A 19683-nucleotide genomic window follows, 5' to 3' on the forward strand; every position below is an offset into this window, starting at 1 on the left:
TGTATACATTGCAAACTAATCATTGCAATAAGTCTAGTTTCCATTTTTTGTTGTTGAATTGTTTATGTTCTTCATATATTTTGGATATTAACTGCTTATTGGAAATATAATTTGCAAATATCTTCTCCCATGTATCTATTATTTATTTAAATATATATTGCCTTAATTAGACAATTTAATAATAAATCAAATCTAATATAAATGTAGCTTGTTTCTGAGACTTTTTGGGAATTTCCATTTTGGACCATTATGTAATAGGTTGCCTCTTTTTGCTTCTATCAGGCAAATGGACAAAACATTGCTTAATGATTTTAAATCCCATAATAATAGAAAATCATTTTCTTCATAGTTTCATTGTTTTTAAGCTCTGAATTTCTGTTCACACACAGACACTATTGCATTATTTGGATCATAATGTTCAAATTTAATATAACATTGTAATATATAACATATAACAGACATAATGATCAGTGTAGGTGATTTCCTCAGGCTTAAGAAGAGGAAAACAAACAGGAAAGCCTTATTTAAGAGTATGGTCAGGTGGGTAGCACTTGAAGCACTTAAGAAAGATTTCTGGGTTTCTGCTTTTACAATCACGTCTTGAGCCTATGCATTTACCTTCCCTACTTCTCCACAGTCCATCAACAGAACCAAAAATGTGAAAAAAATGTATGACAATTTGAGGATAAAGTGGTGAATAATATCCACTTGGCTTTTTCTACCTTGGTGGTATTTATTCACATTCTGGAATTTCACATTTGTGGCAGTGTTACTGACCTGTTACCACACAGAATGTGAGGAACCACGAGCTTCCATGTTGAAAGTCTGAGAACTAGCTGAAAGCTGAAGTAGAACATCCGGCGCTTGATTTTGAATATTAAACTCTTCTGCCTTTTGTTTTGAGTTGGTTATCTGTATGTTTGACTTTATTTCTACTTGCTTTCATGAGATAAGAACTATAATCACTCACCTTTGTTGCCATCTAGTACAGACTTATCCATAAAGCAAGTGCTAAAAAAATACTGTTTAATTGTATCTAATCAAAGAAGCTGTGGTATAAGTGACAAGTTACTGGTCTTGGGGACATGGATTTGGTTTCAAGACCAGACTGCTAATGATTAACCACTTTTGTCAGGTTACTTCCTTCATGACTCAGCTTAGGACATCCCCTTGGGGAGCCTCCTTGACGCCCACTCTAGCTTGCATTCTGAAGGAGCTTACTCAATGTGCACCCACAACTCTGTGTTTCCCCCTTTTGGGGCATTTAGCATTCTTGTGTGCTCCTTTCTGAGGTAGTGAGTGCTTGAGTATCCTTGATTTTCATTTGGAAAATGAGAATCTTGATAATATTGAGGTTTCTAAGACTCTTCCTTAAAAAAAAAAGTCTGGTCCTGCCTCCTTTAATGATAATAGCAATATGTCTTATTTACAGAGTATCAGTTATACATGCCAAACACTGACCAGGCACTATACACATATTAGCATTATCTCTTATCCTTATACTCCTATGAGATAGGTATTAGTACTCCCATTTCATAGATGTTTGTGAAGAAATTGCTCCAAATCAATATCAACCAAGACTGGCAGAGATGGGATTTGAATTCCAATTCTTTCCACTTAGAATTCTAAATCTTTCCATTATAGAATTGATGTTTCTATGGGAAGTTCGGTTTGGTTTGTCATGGACAGATCTCATCATTGATATCCTGGCTATGTAGTTCCAGTCTGTAAAAGTTTGACCTTGAAAGGTGAGCTAGGAAAACCCAGCCTCTGAGCTTCCGATACATTACTTGACACATGTTAATTGCATGCTCCATATAATTGTTGAATAATGAATTAGTTACTGAATGGAAAGCCCATGGACGGTATTAGTAATTTATGTGATAAACCAAGAGACTATGTGTGATTGAAGAGTTTTTAAACACCCACAACTTCAGTTCAGTTGACACACAAACACTCCTGGGAAGGTAAAACTGGAATTTGGTTCTCATTTAGTAGGTGAAATATGAAACTGGCTAGTCATCCAGGGATCTTATTAAAAATACAAATTTCAAGATTTCATGTCCAGAGTTTGTTATACTCTCCTCTTCTGAATGTGGCATAAAATGCTTCACAATTATGGAATGTTAAACATACTTCATGTGTTACTGAGGATTTTTTTTTTTTTTTTTTTTGCATGAAGGTTGGAGAAAGTATCCTTTGAGATCTATTCAATCTCAAGGAACAGAACAGTTCAGAGACTCAGTTAAATCAGAAAAGAAAGAAGCTCTTTCATTAGGTGAAGGGAGTGTTTCTTTTGTCAGTATCTTCTCAGCTCGAATCCAGTTGATTATAATTTAACGAATAGATTGTTTTGTAGTTTCAGGGTTGAGACATCCTTCAGTTACCTCAGGTGACAGGGTATTGTCAGGATGTCCTCATAAAGTCTGAAAGCAGAGCCAGGAAACAGGGCAAGGCTGCAGTGTTCAGAATCAGCGAAGGAGTGAAGAGTGATTCTACTCGCTTGTCAGGCTTATGACTCAGCACCTCTTATTTTGCCTCCGTCTATAGATTTCTTCCTTCTCCATCATCGATTTATTCTTCTGTCTCTTCTTGTTTCTGCCTAATGGCTTCTGCTTACTGTCTTCTACCTTTAAAAAATGCAAATAAGCAACATTTATTGAAGCTTACTCTGTGCCAAGAATATCATTTTTATCCTCACAGCAACCTTTTGAGGTACGAAAAGTGTCCTCCTTTATCTGGTCCTTCATTATCCTGGTTTCCACATTGAGTGCTCAGGGATGCAGAAGCCATCAAAATAGGGAAGCATCCATTTAATAGATTGAGAGCAAACACATTTTCTACTCACAACCCCCTCCCTGCTTACCAACAGTCCTGGTAATTAACTGTCACTACCTATAGTGCAAGTATAATGCAAAGCTTACCAGCAAAATTTGCAAAAGATGCAGGATTCCCTATTAATTTCCTGTTAATAGGAAAGCCATTGGAAAATGAGAGTCTGAGACTATGGTCAGTTAACAGAGAAGAGAAAATTGACAAGGTCTATGTTAACTTTGCTATTGAGAACTGGTTTTGCTGTCAGCTATTCCGAGATACATCTTGAAAATCTTTGGTATGTGCACTATTATGTAATTGAGTGTGGGCATTAGCACAGGCCAGATTTTTATCCTCTTCTAGTCCCTCAGGCTTTTGTGGAAATAAGAATTAGGCTCCTGGAACATAATGCTAGTGATTTTTGACTGATATATACTCATGAGGTTAAGAAAATATAAATAGCTATTTGGAGTCTTTAAAAACTGAAAATCATCTATGATTTATAAATGATAGAGGCTGTGATGAATTTTTTTGAAAGATTTATTTATTGAGAGGGAGAGAGAGGGAGAAAGTGTGCATGAGCAAACAGGGGGAGGGGCGGAGGGAGAGGGAGAGAGGAACATAAGCAGATTCCTGGCTGAGCATGGAGCCCAATACAGGGCTCGATCCCAGAACCCTGAGATCATGACCTGAGCCGAAATCAAGAGTTGGACACTCAACCGACTGAACCCCCCAGGTACCCCTGTGATGAATTCTTAATAGGCCCCAATAGTCTCTTTAGTTTTCACTTTAAAGTCCTGCTAATAGCATTTTAGTGTTAAATAGGATTTTTTCAATTTGAGAGTATTTTTCACATGCATTATCTCATTTCATGGTTATAAAGCTTTGTGAAGTAGAAAAGGGAAATAGCTGGTCATGTACTTATTGCTTCTTATGTTCAAAATCAGTGATATATTTTACTTGTAGTCCTACTTTGGGCTCCAGGATTTTTTTGTGTGGGAAAGAACAATGATACAATTTTTGTGGGTCTTTACACTTCTAGAAATGTATTCTAATGAATTAGTCAAATATTTTTTATGAGATCTGGTAGAAAGTTGTCATTGAAAAATGAGGAGTAGCCTAAATGCTCAACATAAGGGGCGCTTGAAGTGCATTCATTGATGAAATTCTATGAAGTCATAAAAATACTATTTTGGATGAATATTTATTTTTAATATACAGTCTTCATGAAATGTCTGAAATATATGCCTATTAACACATATATAACACATATAATATCTCTTTATATAAAAATTATTGAGTTCATGATTACAGTGGTCTACACCAATCTCAATCAACAACAACAACAAAAAATAACACTAACAACATCTCAATAAAGAGAGTTGTAAGCACCAAGAACGAGTTTAATGTTTTAATCAATTTTCTTTTCCCTTAAAAATAAATAATTTACTGTTATAAGTTCAATTAAAGTATGTATTGAGAAAGAGTAAGGACCTAGAAAAAATAAGATGGCCATCCATTCAGGGCCACAGTGTTACAGTAAATTGCTCTGACAGTCACATAGGACCCAGAAACAATCTCATAGATGTCCCAGAATGATAAAACTCAAGGATGCTAATTTATGTAAACCAGGCCCTGTTACTAGAATTTACATTTAAGTATTTAGAAAAGAGTGGTTTCTGCAGGTTTGTTACTGGTAATAACTATAAGTAACATTTGGTTCTGTTGCAGGCAATTATTTGTGTGGAAAAGTCCTGAAAAGTTTGGACTGATGTTATCCTGTTACCCAATTCACATTTAAACTGAATTTATTGACTGAAAAATTTAGTTTATGAACCTCTTTTAGTAAGTTCCTGAAATAAATTAAAGCTTTTTTTAGACACATGTCCTTGCTCTGAGTGCTTATCAGAATGGCATTTTTTGTGACTCCCAATACATTACATTTTTCTGATTTTCCTGACTGGATAAATAAAAAAAAGATTCAGGATGAAGGGGGAAAAATGTCTCTGAAGGCAGTTGTATCTAATTCTAAGGTATAGCAAAAAGATGTCAAAATACCATTTCTGGCTTTAAAACAGAAAAATATCTCTGACTTTCCAAGACCTTATCAGTGCACGGAGAGTTTCTTTGGGACTTACGTTCCCATTTTGTCGAGAACAGCACATGCAGTAAAAAATTCCATTCCACCAAACAGGACGTAAGGGGTTTGATTTCCTTCCAAATTATTTTCTTTTCCCTCTCCTTGAAATTACTAATGGTAATATTCTATGTTAGGTAATGGTCTAGTGGGGCTGGCAATACCTGGGGGGTAGGAAGAGTTTAGGAGAGATACTGGAAGACTCTAAAAACTCACAGTGACATTTTTTTTGATTGTTAAATTCTAAAATTCATACTTAAGAGATAAGAACAGCTGTACCACTTTAAAGAACTGATTCTCAGTTGAGGTTGATTCTGTGCCCAGGGGATATTTGGCAATGCCTGAGCACATTTTTGATTGGCTTAACTGTTCTTAACTGTTCTTTGCTGTTCTTCCTTCCCAAAGCCCTGCTAGTACCCTACCCTGCCCTACCCTCAACCAAACCTCTTTCCATTTAAGTCTTACTGCAGTGAACTATGTCAAAACCATGGAACAAAATCTTGTCATGCTTTGCAAAGGTAAATATTAGCAGGAAACACAGGAGTGTGTGTGTGTGTGTGTGTGTGTGTTTTATGGCAGTAGTGGGTAGAGGCCATTGATGCTGCTAAACATCCTACAGGGTACAGGACAATGCTTCAACAAAAAACTGTCTGGTTTAAAATGTCTCAACAGGGCTGACAGTGCGAAATTGTGTTTTTAAAGACCGACTGGCTTTCCAGGTAGCGAATCTTGGCTAAAAGGATTAAAGGTGTTTATATATCATTTTAAAAAAATGTGCTGATTAGAATAACCCAATTTAGAACATTTCGGGAAAAAATTGTAGAAAAATATAAAGACAAAGTTTGGCAATAATTATCCACGCACTGCTCAGAGGAACTTGCGCTCATTCATTCAACAAATATTATGAAGTGTCCAGAGCAAGCCAGATCATGTTCTAGGTGTTCAACATGAATTATGGAACAATCTGGTGATTCTTTTCTTATTAAGGAGATGGACCCATAAGGCTATTAGATCCAATGTCATCAAACATTCAAATCATAAAATTAACTGCTGTGTCCCCTCACGAGGCTCATCTGAAAATTTTGTTTCCATGAAGCACGCATCCAAAGGAAGTGTGCTGTTTAGACCAACTGACAACTACATTCCTTGTGTAAAGTTGTCCATTGGCATTAGTCACTTGTAGGCCTGGTTTACATAAATTAGCATCCTTGAGTTTTATCATTCTGGGACATCTATGAGATTGTTTCTGGGTCCTATGTGACTGTCAGAGCAATTTACTGTAACACTGTGGCCCTGAATGGATGGCCATCTTATTTTTTCTAGGTCCTTATTCTTTCTCAATACATACTTTAATTGAACTTATAACAGTAAATTATTTATTTTTAAGGGAAAAGAAAATTGATTAAAACATTAAACTCGTTCTTGGTGCTTACAACTCTCTTTATTGAGATGTTGTTAGTGTTATTTTTTGTTGTTGTTGTTGATTGAGATTGGTGTAGACCACTGTAATCATGAACTCAATAATTTTTATATAAAGAGATATTAACCAGCTCCAAATAATGCCTTTTAATTGAACTCTTGCAGCATTTATTGTTGTAATACTTTTGAGCTTACTCTCAGTTTGACTTTAACTGCCATTTAAATTTATTTGTATTCAAGTTACAACCCAAGTAGCATGTACAATCTGAAGGTGTGAACAAGAGCCTGTAACTTCTTGGAAGCTTGGAGGTACCTTACATAGTCTGTGTACTCCTGGTGTTATTACTAGTCGATATTGCCTACTGTTTACCCAGCATGCTCTAGGCATCAAGGGTTTTGTAGAAATTCTCTTGTAAGTAGTGTGCATTCAGATTTATTACATGTTTTGGAGACCATATAAGTGAAATGACCCAGAATAGAGTTCAAAAAATGCTCATATTATTCACTATAAAATGAATATGACTCTAAATCTCTGTGTTGGAATCTGTGGCTCCCCATTTTTTTTTCTTTTTCATCTCCAGATATCCTCATGGACCCCAGGGTTACATACGTCTGATGATGTTGCCCCAAGTCTCTATCTCCTAAAAATCGGGAGTATCCTGAATGACATCTTTCTGAGCATTATTGCAGATGTTGCTGCTCAGAGTGTCCCTTCTGAAACCTTGATGGTCTGGGCAGATGGAACAGATCCCTTTCGCTTACATGGATGCCAACCCACAAGGCTGTTCTTCAGGGGCTGAATCAGGGCTAAAAGTCACCAGCCATAATCTATGCTCAGCATCTGTACTTTCTTATTAGTTTCCCATAAAAAAGGAAGACAACCTTACTTAAATAATCACTGCTGTGAGACTCTAGCACCCAATTTAATAGTCCACAGGACTACTCAAGAACTCAAGTTCTTGCCCCACTGGCTATGACACTAGAAATAGCCTTTTGGGGTGAGTTTTGTTTGCCTTTCTCTGGTGTTTCTACATTAGAGGCAGAGATATTTACTACACCTCCTACCATCAACCAAGACCTGGAAAAGTTGGCACTTTCTAGCTTTTTTCATCCCAGTGCACTTTGTTCTAGGAAAAACTCATCTTGTTTGTTATTTTTCCTTTGGAAAGGGTCTGAAAAAAAGAAAATATGCTCTCTGTTGCCTTTCAAATTTAGCTAGTTTGTAAGGGTAAGAGCTGACTTCACTGCATGTGTGCCTCACATACTATATGATAAGACCAAGGAAGTAACTAGAAGTACAAAATGAAGCTCTACCAAGCCCATCCTGGCTTTTTTTTTTTTTTTTAAGATTTTATTTGTTTATTCATGAGAGAGACGAGAGAGAGGCAGAGACACAGGCAGAGGGAGAAGCAGGCTCCCTGTGGGAGGCCTTATGCAGAGCTCAATCCTAGGACCCTGGGATCATGAGCTGTGCCAAAGGCAGACACTAAACCACTGAGCCACCCAGGTGCCCCCCATCTGGCATATTTTAATGTAATTGTTAGTAAGCCTTGGTTTTAAAGCAAAAAATAAATCTGGGACAAATACTAAAGTGAATAGAGCATCAGGACAATAGAAACAAAACTGGACCAGACAGGCCAACTGGGATGTGAACTTATTCTGAGAACAGTCTTGATCACAACTAGGAAAGAAAAAGAAGGTCAATATTATTGAAATATATTGAGCAATGGGGGAGAGCTGATGGGATATCACATAGATAGAGATGAGATGGTACAAGGGTCTCTAGGCCATGCTGGAAGTTTTAAATTTTATTTTAGGTGTAATGAAAATTTATTAGAGGGTTTTCAACAGGGAAGCAACGTGATCTGATTTGCATTTTTAAAAACCCATTCTTGTTTTTGTTTAGAATGTAGAATTTTTGGTGTAAGGATGATGGGTGGGCAAGCAAGAGAATATTTTAGTAGTATGAGTGAAAGATGATGGCTTGGACCACTATGATAAAGAATGGAAAGAAATGGTTAGAGCTAGGATATATTTTTAAAGTCAAAATTTCTGATAGATTTAATTTGGTATATGAAGGGGGAAAGAAGAAAAAAACAACTATTAGGTTTCTGGCTTGAGGAACTGGGTAGGCTGTAGTATCACTTATTAATAAGGGGAACATGGTAGAAGAACCCATATGGGGGATCAGATTGATGAGGAGTTAGGAAGCAAGGAAATGAAGAGAATAACTTTAAACATCAATCTAGAGAAATATTACTGGGAGAAGAAGCAAAGAAACGGGAGGAAGGGTTGAAGCTGCAAGCAAGTGTGATTATGGGAATGAAATCATCCCTCTCTTCCTCCCTCTCCTCATCCATCCATCTATCGACCCGCCATCCACCATCTATTGTTTATAATGATCAGTTGAGAGAGAGGAGGTTATTATATGCCTCCAGTCCTTGGAAAGATGTTAGGGGATGTGATCCAAAGCAAAAGAGGAGAAGCATATAGGAATAGGAACACCTCATCTATTGAAAGAGGAGGCACCAAGCTAGATTTTACAGGTGGAAGTGGCAGAAAGATGAGGAAATTTCCATTTTAGTCCTATTTGCTCTGTGAAGCAGGAGTCAGGTTATCTCACTGATAATGAGAGGAGTGGGTAGGGGTATCATAGATTTAAAGGGGAAAGAAAAAGTGTGAAAGGGTAATTTGGGTTAGTGGGAAAATAAGTATACCAAGAAAGTATTAGTGAAATACCAGTGTATGGCGCCCATTTGAGATTTGAGGTCATGAATACAAAAAATGGAATTGTTAGTTGGGTTCTGTGTTTTTCTTTAGCCACATACAGCTGCTTCAGAGTTCGTCACAGAGCAGGCTGACTGCTATATCTAAGAGGGTCAGAATTTTGCCAAGTACTACGGAGGGAGGAAGGCATAAAAGGGCAGTGAAATGCAAGGGGGTGGGCAGTGGGAGTGGTCGACCACAGCAGAGGAGTATTTTAGAATTGACATTCTTTACAATTGCCAACACAGGGTGGTAATAAACAGCAGATTGACTTTTTGATTAGCTTTATTATTATTTTTTTAATTCTCACTAGACAGTGCATCCCTTATTGTTTTATGACTCTTATCCCAACCCTTTTCAGGGCCACTACAAGAGAGGTAAGATATTTACAAAGGAAGGTAGGAAGGATCATATATTATTATTTAAAAAATTCTTTTTCCAAATAGTCAGTACTGACCAGTTCTGATGATTGGGACCTGGGCATGCCATTTTTAGGGGACACCCTTCAACTTATCACATTTTATTTATTCAGGTAGTAACTGTCCTCAGATGACATTTTCTCTATTTTATCTTCTTCAGACCTTTGTACCTGAAATTTTCTTAATAATTCGCTAATATTTTGTTGATTGTCTCCCTTCTCATTAAGAAAAATGTAACACCTTGTGGATAGGGGCTCTGTTATATATATTATTGTATTCAGTTTGATATTCTGATAATACAAACTGGTAGAGCTTTATCAGTTGTTTTCTAGGTGGTCGAGTGTTCATTCCAATCAGTCTATGTAATGTTATACTAGTTGCTAGATATTTTATTTATTTTTTTTTAAACATTTTTTTTAATCTTTATTTATTTATGATAGTCACAGAGAGAGAGAGAGAGGCAGAGACACAGGCAGAGGGAGAAGCAGGCTCCATGCACCGGGAGCCCGATGTGGGATTCGATCCCGGGTCTCCAGGATCACGCCCTGGGCCAAAGGCAGGCGCCAAACCGCTGCGCCACCCAGGGATCCCTAGTTGCTAGATATTTTAAATATCATTTCTGACTTCTAGAAATATCATACCTAGCTTCTAGAGCAGTGACTGAAACACACTAGGTTCTCAGTAAATAATAATGTTGATTAAGAGATGACACAGATCAACACAGATGAGGATAGAGATTGATGCAGAGGCCATAAGATAGAGAGATTTCTATGGCCTGATAAGAAGTTTCGACTGTGTCCTGAAAAATGATGGAGATTCATCCCAGAGTTTTAAGTAGGGAAATGATATAATTATACCTGAATATAAAACATGAAATTCAAAAAGTATTAGCCTTAGATATTTTAGAAAAGGAATTACTGTTAGATAGTTTAGAATCTCTACTGAACCCCTAAAGTGATATTCAGAGAAATGGATATTCAGAAGGATGCAGAGAAGTATGCCTTTTTCTGTTGGGGTAGATAAATGCTAATAAACTCCACAACCAAACTTTTCTTTGTTTCTCAAGAAATACTCTCATCATTTTGTGTGTGCATACAGTGCATGTGTGTGTGTGCATGCGTGTGTGCATGGGCACACACATGTATTTGACTATGTGAAGATTTTGAAATAAATATCTTAAAATATATTGGTTGAGATCATTTTTATTGTAAACAGCAGAAACTGACTCTGGCTAATTTAAGGAAGAGAAAAGTATCATCATCATCCATTGGTTTGATATTGCATAACTTACAACCTAGAGTAAGTGGTCAACTAGATTATGGAAAGGTGAAGAACTGGGGCAGCTCAAAGGCTTAACAAGAACAGCTAATGGACATTTTCCTTAATTTTTTAAAGATTTTATTTAGCTATTTATTTGAGAGAGAGAGAGAGAGACAGTGCTTGGGGTGGGGCGGGGAGAGGGTAAGGGACAAGCAGATTCCATACTGAGCATGGAGCCCCACACGGGGTTGATCCCACAACCCTGAGATCATGACCTGAGCTGAAATCAGGAGTTGGACTCTTTTTTTTTTTCTTTTTTTTTTCTTTTTTTTTTTTTATGAGTTGGACTCTTAACCGACTGAGCCACCCAGGCACCCCTGGATATTTTCTATAGAATGATGCGGTTATTAGTGTGACTTTGGTGCCAATGCTCTTCAGTCTTTGTGTCTTTCAGTCCTAAACTTCAGATATGTTTTAGGCTGAGGTTTTCCTTAAGTCTGTTTTTATCTTAGCTTTGATTTGAAGTGAATATGGAAGCTGCTGATGTTTTGAAATATATATTCTTCTTCTCTCACAGAAATAGGTTTTTAGTTGAATGTCTGAAGATGCAAAATAAAGACTACATTCCCTAACCTCTCTTGCCTAGATATGGCCTTATTTCTGATTTTTAGTCAACAGATGTAAGCAGAAATGCATGTGGTGGTTTTAAGGAACTTTCTTCAATCAACGGCTCCTTTTTGAGCATTTCCTGAAATGGAGACATGGAGGCTGGAGATCTACCTGACACCGTGGACCATAAAGATGATGATAGCTGCACACTAACGATGGCACTGGTAGACTCGAGGAAGTCTGATTTAATGAAGACTTTGGTAGAGCTAGGACACTGTTCCTGGACCCCACCTGTGAGCTTTTATGGGAGGAAGAAATATATATATAAATGTGTGTATATAATTTTCATATATATTATATATAGATAGATAAAGATCTAAACTCTCACTTAAGCTGTTGTTACTTTAGATCTCTGTTACTCATAAATGTATCCAACTGTAACTCATATATAACGATTTATCATAGTTTACAGTACATTGAGGGTTTCCTTTGTGTTTCAAGGGCAAATAAGCATTCAAAAATTATTTTATCATGTCTTTTAAAATTTTATTTTACTTCCAGTATAGTTCACATACAGTATACTATAATTTCAGATGTATAATGTTTTGGGTTACAGGATGTGGAGATTGTAGTATGTGCTTTGCCTTCTTGAAATGGAAGACTCTTTGCTCACTGGTATACTTATTAATTTTAAGATCTCTTTACATATTAAGAAAGTTAGTTTTTTGCTTACCACATTACTAATATTACCAGTTTTTTTGCATGATTTCTTATTGTTTACATTTTTTCTCTATATAAATACTCATATTTATTAGTTTCTTCCTCCTTACAACTTTAGGGTTTTATGTCTTTTCCAAAAGGCCTTTTCATTCATAGATGATAGAAATATTTGTTCATATTTTTCTCTGGTATGTTTAGAGCTTCATGTAAAAATTTAAATCTTTAATCCACTTGAAATTCACTTTTATATAAGGAACAAGATAGTCACAGCTTTCTTGTGCCAAATGACTATCCCATTTATTGGATAATCTAATTTTAGAGGTCTTATGATTGAGACATATGGAAATGGCAAAATAGAAATTTATTGTTTACATATTAAAACCTAAGATGTCTTTTTAAATTGATTCATTATATAATATATTAAACTTTGCAATATTGGTATGATAATAGGAATACAGAAGAAAGAATAAGTGACTTTCTGAGGAAATCCTGGAAACCTTTTGTGATGGTTTAAGAATATGTCTATAGATACTTTGATAGTCCTCTAAGCAAAACTTGTCTTGAGTCCTATCAGAACTTAATGAAATACTTCCAATGAATAGAATGCAGCAGAATAGTATTTCTCATAAAAGACACTGTAGTCTCCCCCTTGCTCTCTCTGTCCCTCAAGTTTCTCACTCTAGGCCAGCTGCTATATTATTAGGACACTCAGGCAGCCCTACAGAGAGGTCTGCATTATGAGGAGCTGAGGCATCCTGCCAACAGTCAACAAGGAACTTGAGCCATGTGAGTGAGCCATCTTGGAAGTGGATTCTGCAGCCCAGTCAAGACTTCAGATCACTCCAGCCCCAGCCAACATCTTGACTGTGTGAGACTTCTCTGTTGGAACCACCAGTTCAGTTCCATCTAAATTCCTGACCACAGAAACTGTGAGATGATAAATATCTGTTGTTTTAAAAGTGGCTATGTTTGGGCACCTGGGTGGCTTAGTGGTTGAGCGTCTGCCTTTGGCTTAGGTCATGATCCTGGGGTCCTGGGATCAAGTCCTGCATCAGGCTCCCTGCATAGAGCTTGCTTCTCCCTCTGCCTGTGTCTCTGCCACTCTCTCTGTGTCTTTCATGAATGAATAAAAATAAAATCTAAAAAAAAAAAAAGTGGCTATGTTTTAGAACAACTCACTACACAGTAACAGATACCCAAGACACTTTTAGAAGAAATATAGTTTGAGTTGGTTCTTGAAGAACCAATAGGAAAATTTATTTTTATTTCTTTAATGAAGAATTTGGGGGAAGGCATTCTAAGTATAATAGATAGCATATGTGAAGTCACAAAAAAGTTCTTATGTATTCAGGAATAATTTTAAAAACACTAATAGGTTCAATGAGACCAGAGAACACTATATACAGTGAGGAGCTGCATGAATTGGATTAAAGTTTGTGAAAGGTTTTTTTGCAAAGCAAAGGAAGTTTAGATTTTGTCTTTAAGGTTGTGCAGAAAGAATAACAGGTTTGAATCCAGTATGACCCCAGGAGATTTAGATTGGAGAGCAGAGCTGGATAGGTAGGTGGTCTGAAAATAAGCTTTCATGAGAGGTGATGAGCTAGATTTATTGCTCCAGGAGTAGAGACAGGGAAAAGTGTAATTTAAGCTGTTTTTGGAATTGAATAAAAAACTCCAAACTCTTGGAGTTTGAAGCCCAAGAGTTGAAGTACACAATTGCCTCAAATAAAATTGATGACATATTTCTGACAAATATTGATACTATAAGCATATGATAAACATGTATTCATTCACTTCAGTGAAAGGATGAAATTTTGTGAAGAGGAGAAAATTTGGGGGAGACACAGACCATTGTCTTAGGCAGTACTATTAAATTCTACCTTTGCATGAAAATTCAAGGAGCCCATCAAGAAATTTTCAGCATAATCTATCCAGTGCTCTTCAGTGTTGGGAGGCATTCTGTTACCCAGAATGTGAGAGTCAAGTGAGAAAGTCAGAACAAGTTGTTCTGCTCTGTGATAACACAAGTGTGAAGGAGAATATCAGGAAACATTCGGTTCAATATCCGTCAGGAACATTGAGACTGTTCTGCTGATTATTTTGTTTGTATTTGTTCTCTCAGGAGTCTACCTTTAAAAAATCTTACAGAAAGAAATGTGTTTCTCTTCATTTCAGGAGTTCCAAATGGGGGATGGTGTGAGGATGGAGAAGGATCACCAGGGTCCCTACACCCTGCACCCCACCCCCCTCCTTGTACCCCTCTAAGGTCCTAAGGGCACGTCAGCTCTGGAGGGGTGTGGGTGGGGATGTGAGCTGGTTTGAAAATTCTCCCTTGGTGATTTTTGTTTGTTTGTTTGTTTTTAGAGATGGGGGCAGCATGCAGAAGGGCAGAGGGAGAGGGAGAAAGAAAATCTTAAGCAGGCTCTGAGCACAGTGTGGAGCCTGATGTGGGGCTTGATCTTACAACCCTGAGATCATGACCTGGGCCGAAATCAAGAGTCCCACACTTAACCGACTGAGCCACTCAGGAGCTCCCTCTCTTGATGATTTTAATATGCCTTCTTTGACCTTCTACTGTCCCACCCTGTACTCCATCCTGAAAATCACTGTTCTAATGCAAACAGTTAAGCACAATTTTCCTGTGCTGAAAAAGGTATGCAGTTAAAATCCTTAGGAATTTATGTCATGAGAAGCTGCCAAACTGGAAGTTGTAGTCTTATGTACATCTAAATGCAAGTGCCACAGGTTTTCCCTGGGCCTTAGCACTATTTTAAATGGCTTTATATTTCTTTAGGAATATATGAAGATGATGGGCAAGAACATATATTTGTGGTTGTTCTGGGAGATCTAAGTGTGCTTCCATTGCAACCACTTCAGCTTCATTGAGGCATTGCAGAGCTGAATGACTTGGATTCCGAACATAGTGACTCGTTCAGCTAAGTGAGACGTATTAGTAATTAACCTACATGTTTGCATTTACAGATAGCCCAGTAGTTTTAGATGCCAGCTAACATTTTTTCTTGTTCTATTGGTTGTAGTTGATAAGATTCTGCGTTAGCCACATTTTTTCTTGAAACTGACTTCTGTTACTTTTAAAATGCGAATCAAAGATACTTGAATCACACACACACATACACATTTTAATGGTGAGGAACTGATTTCTAGTACTTCTTGTATGTATTGTTCTTAAGTGAGTAAACGGCATTTAGGCCTCTTCAATGTGTCTGATAGAAAAAAGCAGATACAATCAGTCAATTCTCTTGTCTCTGTTTTGTTTTGTCTCCTATAAATGCACATTGCTAGTGTCTCTTTTATGTTCATGAATTTTATTTATTTATTTATTTATGATTTTATTTATTTATTCACAAGAGGCACACACACACACACACACACAGAGAGAGAGAGAGAGAGAGAGAGGCAGGGACACAGGCAGAGGGAGAAGCAGGCTCCATCCAGGGAGCCCAATGTGGGAATCGATCCCGGGACTCCAGGATCACGCCCTGGCCCAAAGGCAGGTGCCAAACCGCTGAGTCACCCGGGGATCCCCATTCATGAATTTAAATACTAGTTTGTGATGTGTTATTTTTTAAGATCCAAATAATTTATTTTTTTTTTCAAAAAATTTTATTTATTTATTCACAAGAGACACACAGAGAGAGGCAGAGACATAGGCAGAGGGTAGAAGCCGGCTCCTCTCAGGGAGCCTGATGTGAGACTTGATCCCAGGATTCCAGGATCATTACCAAAGGCAGACGCTCAACCACTGAGCCACCCAGGTGCCCAGATCCAAATCATTTATACCATGCTTTCTATAATGCAATGAATGAGAGGTCTTAAGAGTAGTACACTTGTCTAACTCAGCAAAGACTGTTTAAATAACAATGCCCAAAGCTTACATGGAGATAAGCACCTTTGCAGTAAATGGATTGAATTACTGTGAAATTCAAAGAAGAGAGAAAGTTGGAAGGTGCTGTATTAGTCAGGGAGGCTAGGTTATGCTTCAGGAACAGACCAACCCAGAAATCTCGATGTGCTAATATATGAAAGCCTTCAGTACGCCTAGTGGGTCTCCAGGGCAGCTTACCTGAGACAGTGATTCAAGGTCCCCTCTTGACTCTGTAATCTCAATAGTAGTTGTCCACGTTCATTGAAGCAGGGGATGTGAATCTATGCAGTTTTCCTCTGGGGCTTTTCACTATCTCAGCCTAGAAGTGACACACATTACTTCTGCTCTCAATTTTTTTGGTCAGAGCTAGTAACATAGCACACCTGTCTCTACTGGGATTGGAATTGTGAAGAAGTGCTTGGAGATTAGATGAGGAGTACAGGTCTGTGCCACATCATTATATCATTATGGCTAAGATAAAAGTATAAAGTAATGAAACATTTGTGGAATCAAAAACTTAGTTTTATTTTGTTGGTTTTGCTTTTGTCTTAGTATATGATTTTTTAAAAAAAAGTATGGTGTGGTCTATGTGTGGTCACGCATACAGTGAATGCCCACTGGGTAAAGGTGCTTGTTGTTTTATGACCTGTAATTTTTCCGAGTTCCCACATCTGCTGAAATCTTTATATCTTTGTGATTTCTGGTTGTCTTGCATCTAGGTAATTGATATTTTTGAAGTGCTATGTACCTCTACACTGGGGCACTCTATTTGTGACACTGTCTAAAACATAGAATACTAATCAGCATATTCGGAAAACTTCATCCTAAAAAAGAAAAGCATTTTTAATCTGGTAGAAAGAGGTAACTTTTTCAATCACAAGAAGTAAGAGGGAGATTATTGAGATTGAAAGTACTTTGATCTCCTTCTTTTTTTTTTTTTTTTTTTGCCAGCGGTAGTCCTATTTCTTTGCTCCTTTTTACAGCAAACTCCAAAAAAACCTTGTCTGTGGTCATCATCTCTAATTTTTCTTCTCTTCTCTTTCATTTTGTCTTAAATCCACTCATCTTTTTTCCCCACCACTCCTCCAAAACTGCCCTACTCAAGATTACCTATAATCCAGTGGTTGAATCTCGTCATTTCCAGTCTTCATGTTACTTCACTTAACTACAGCGTACAAATGACTAGTCTCCTTGAAATATTTCATTTCCCCTGGCTTCTAAGACATGAACCCTCTTGATGTCTTCATACTTCATAGCCATACTTTCTCAGGTTTATGTATCACTCCTCTTTCCAACCTCTTAGCCTCAGAATGTGTCTTTATTCCTACTCCCTTAGTGATACTTTTGAACACATGATATCAATTCCCAATATTTATCTCCCTCCCAAACCTCTCTCTAGATTTTATGTCCAACTTCTGACCCAACATCTTCATTGAGATGTCTAAATGGCATCTTATATTTAATATGGCCAACACTAAGCACCTCCAAGCCCTTATCTCCTCTTAGGCAAACCCTTATCTCTATCGATGGCAACTCTATCCTTCCAATTGCTCAAGCCAAAAATATGGCATTATTATTGAAGCCTATTTCCCTCTTATATTCCACACCCATCCCATTGTTATCTTCATCTGTTGGCTGAAGACCTGAGGCCTAGAGAAGACAAGTGAGTTGCCCATGATTCCTCAGCTAGCAAGTGACTGCTGAGACTAAAATTCAGTTCTCTCCAGCACTAAATCCTGTGCCAAATATTGAATAACTCATCTTCAGTCTAGCTTGAATATTAGCTTGGAAATGAGTCATCCAGCCAACCGCTTGAATATATTTATATACCTATATATATACACCCATTTATATATCTGTAGATATATATATATACACATTTATATATATAAAACCACTGTAATATAGATGTATAGATTCGTATGTAAATGTTTCAAAGATTTTCTGAGGTGACTGAGTTATAACTCTAAATCATTATATTGTCCATAATACATCACACTTCACAGCTGGTAAAAAAAAATCCGTTCTGAAGTTTTTAAGCACACTGACATAAGGACAGTTTATCAAAGATTTACCAAGGCTTCTTTCTTCTCTGTCTTTAGGTAAAGTCACCAGGTGCAAAACTTTCATTACCACATTGTTAGAATCCAGATGAGCAGATTTTCCAATGCTCTTACCAGAAGTACCAGCAAATGACATCCTATGATCTTCCTTACTCCGACCTCAGCTTTTTCACGTGGTATTCCAAGTTTGGCATTTGTCAACAGATTTATGAAACCGCAAGAAGACACCAATGACCCCATTCCATTCTTTCTTCCCTCTGGAATTCTTGAACACAAGCATTATCAGATTGTCTCAAAGATGTTATCTGTCTAAATTGTTTTGGTTCTTTGCCCTCAATGTTTTTGTTACACATAGTCTAAATGATGTCAGGACCTATCATTTTCAGAAAAAGGCTTGGAGAAGCCTCTTACTTCACTGAGCATAAACATTCTTCACAAGCATTATAATGGTTCAGTTCCTTTAATGGAGACTACTTCCAGATCATTTACTGGCCTCTGCAAAGTTTTTGCAGCATTCTGGTTTTAAATCCCAAAATTTAGTTTCATGATCCTTTAAGCCATTGGTAGATAGTGATATATATCTTTTAGGGATGGCAGTGGGATATTGGGAGATTTGAAGAACAGTCACTTTCATGACTCAGAATTCTTTTTATATGATGTGTTTCAAAGATTGGCAATGTTCATGTTATGCTTGTTAAATAATCTAACAATTTCTCTGTTCTTCCACTAAAAGAAACTGTCATCTCTGCTCCTTCCTTACCATGTTTTGAATTTACTCCTTGTTCTGGGAAAAATATTCTCTCTGTTAAGGCAACAGTGGATGGTTACTATTCCTTACCTTCCTATGTGAGGAAGGAATCAAATCCAACAATTCCTTAGAGCGACTGCTAAAGGAAAATCAATCAGAAGAACCTCTATTTGTATACTCTCTTCTTAAATTCTGCCATCATTAGTTATATTGAGTAGTACCTAGTGCCACGGTTATTTACAATATCTAAAGCATGGGATAAAATCCTACCAACAGCTTGGATTAAGAAGATGAAAGAGCGCAACTATTTTAGTATACACTTATCAAACATTAGGTATGTAGGCAATCAGCACTGTTAAATAATCTGTGACTGTCCAAACAGCACCTGGACAACTGTCTTTATCCCTCCATAGGAGCACATTCAAAACTGTGGAGTGTTGCTTCATGGTTTAAGTCTCATAACGTTTCCATTGTCCTTACTTCCATCCTCACCAAGGTCCTTACTGGAAGCATCTCTGTCATTCATTCCTCCCCCTAGGCTTGCCTTCACCTGCTGCTCCTACAGAAGCATGGGATCAGGCAGAGAACCTCTTCTGAACAACTCCAGCATAACTTCCATTGTTGTGTGAACCGGTTAGAAGCTCTAGGCCACAGAGAGCCTATTAGCTATCCCTCATCTTCCTTGTTTTGTGTTTTTAAACACTTGACAATTCTATTAGAGAGAAGGCAGCTTCTCTCTCCCACAAGTTCTTTTCTATTTTTCCTTATGCCACATTTCTGAAATAATTCTTGAGAACTTCTTTTGAGTGTATCTTTGTACTTCAGTCCATTATATACTAGGA

The sequence above is a fragment of the Vulpes vulpes genome, chromosome 5 (assembly GCF_048418805.1).
Source record: "Vulpes vulpes isolate BD-2025 chromosome 5, VulVul3, whole genome shotgun sequence".
NCBI classification, from domain to species: Eukaryota; Metazoa; Chordata; class Mammalia; order Carnivora; family Canidae; genus Vulpes; species Vulpes vulpes.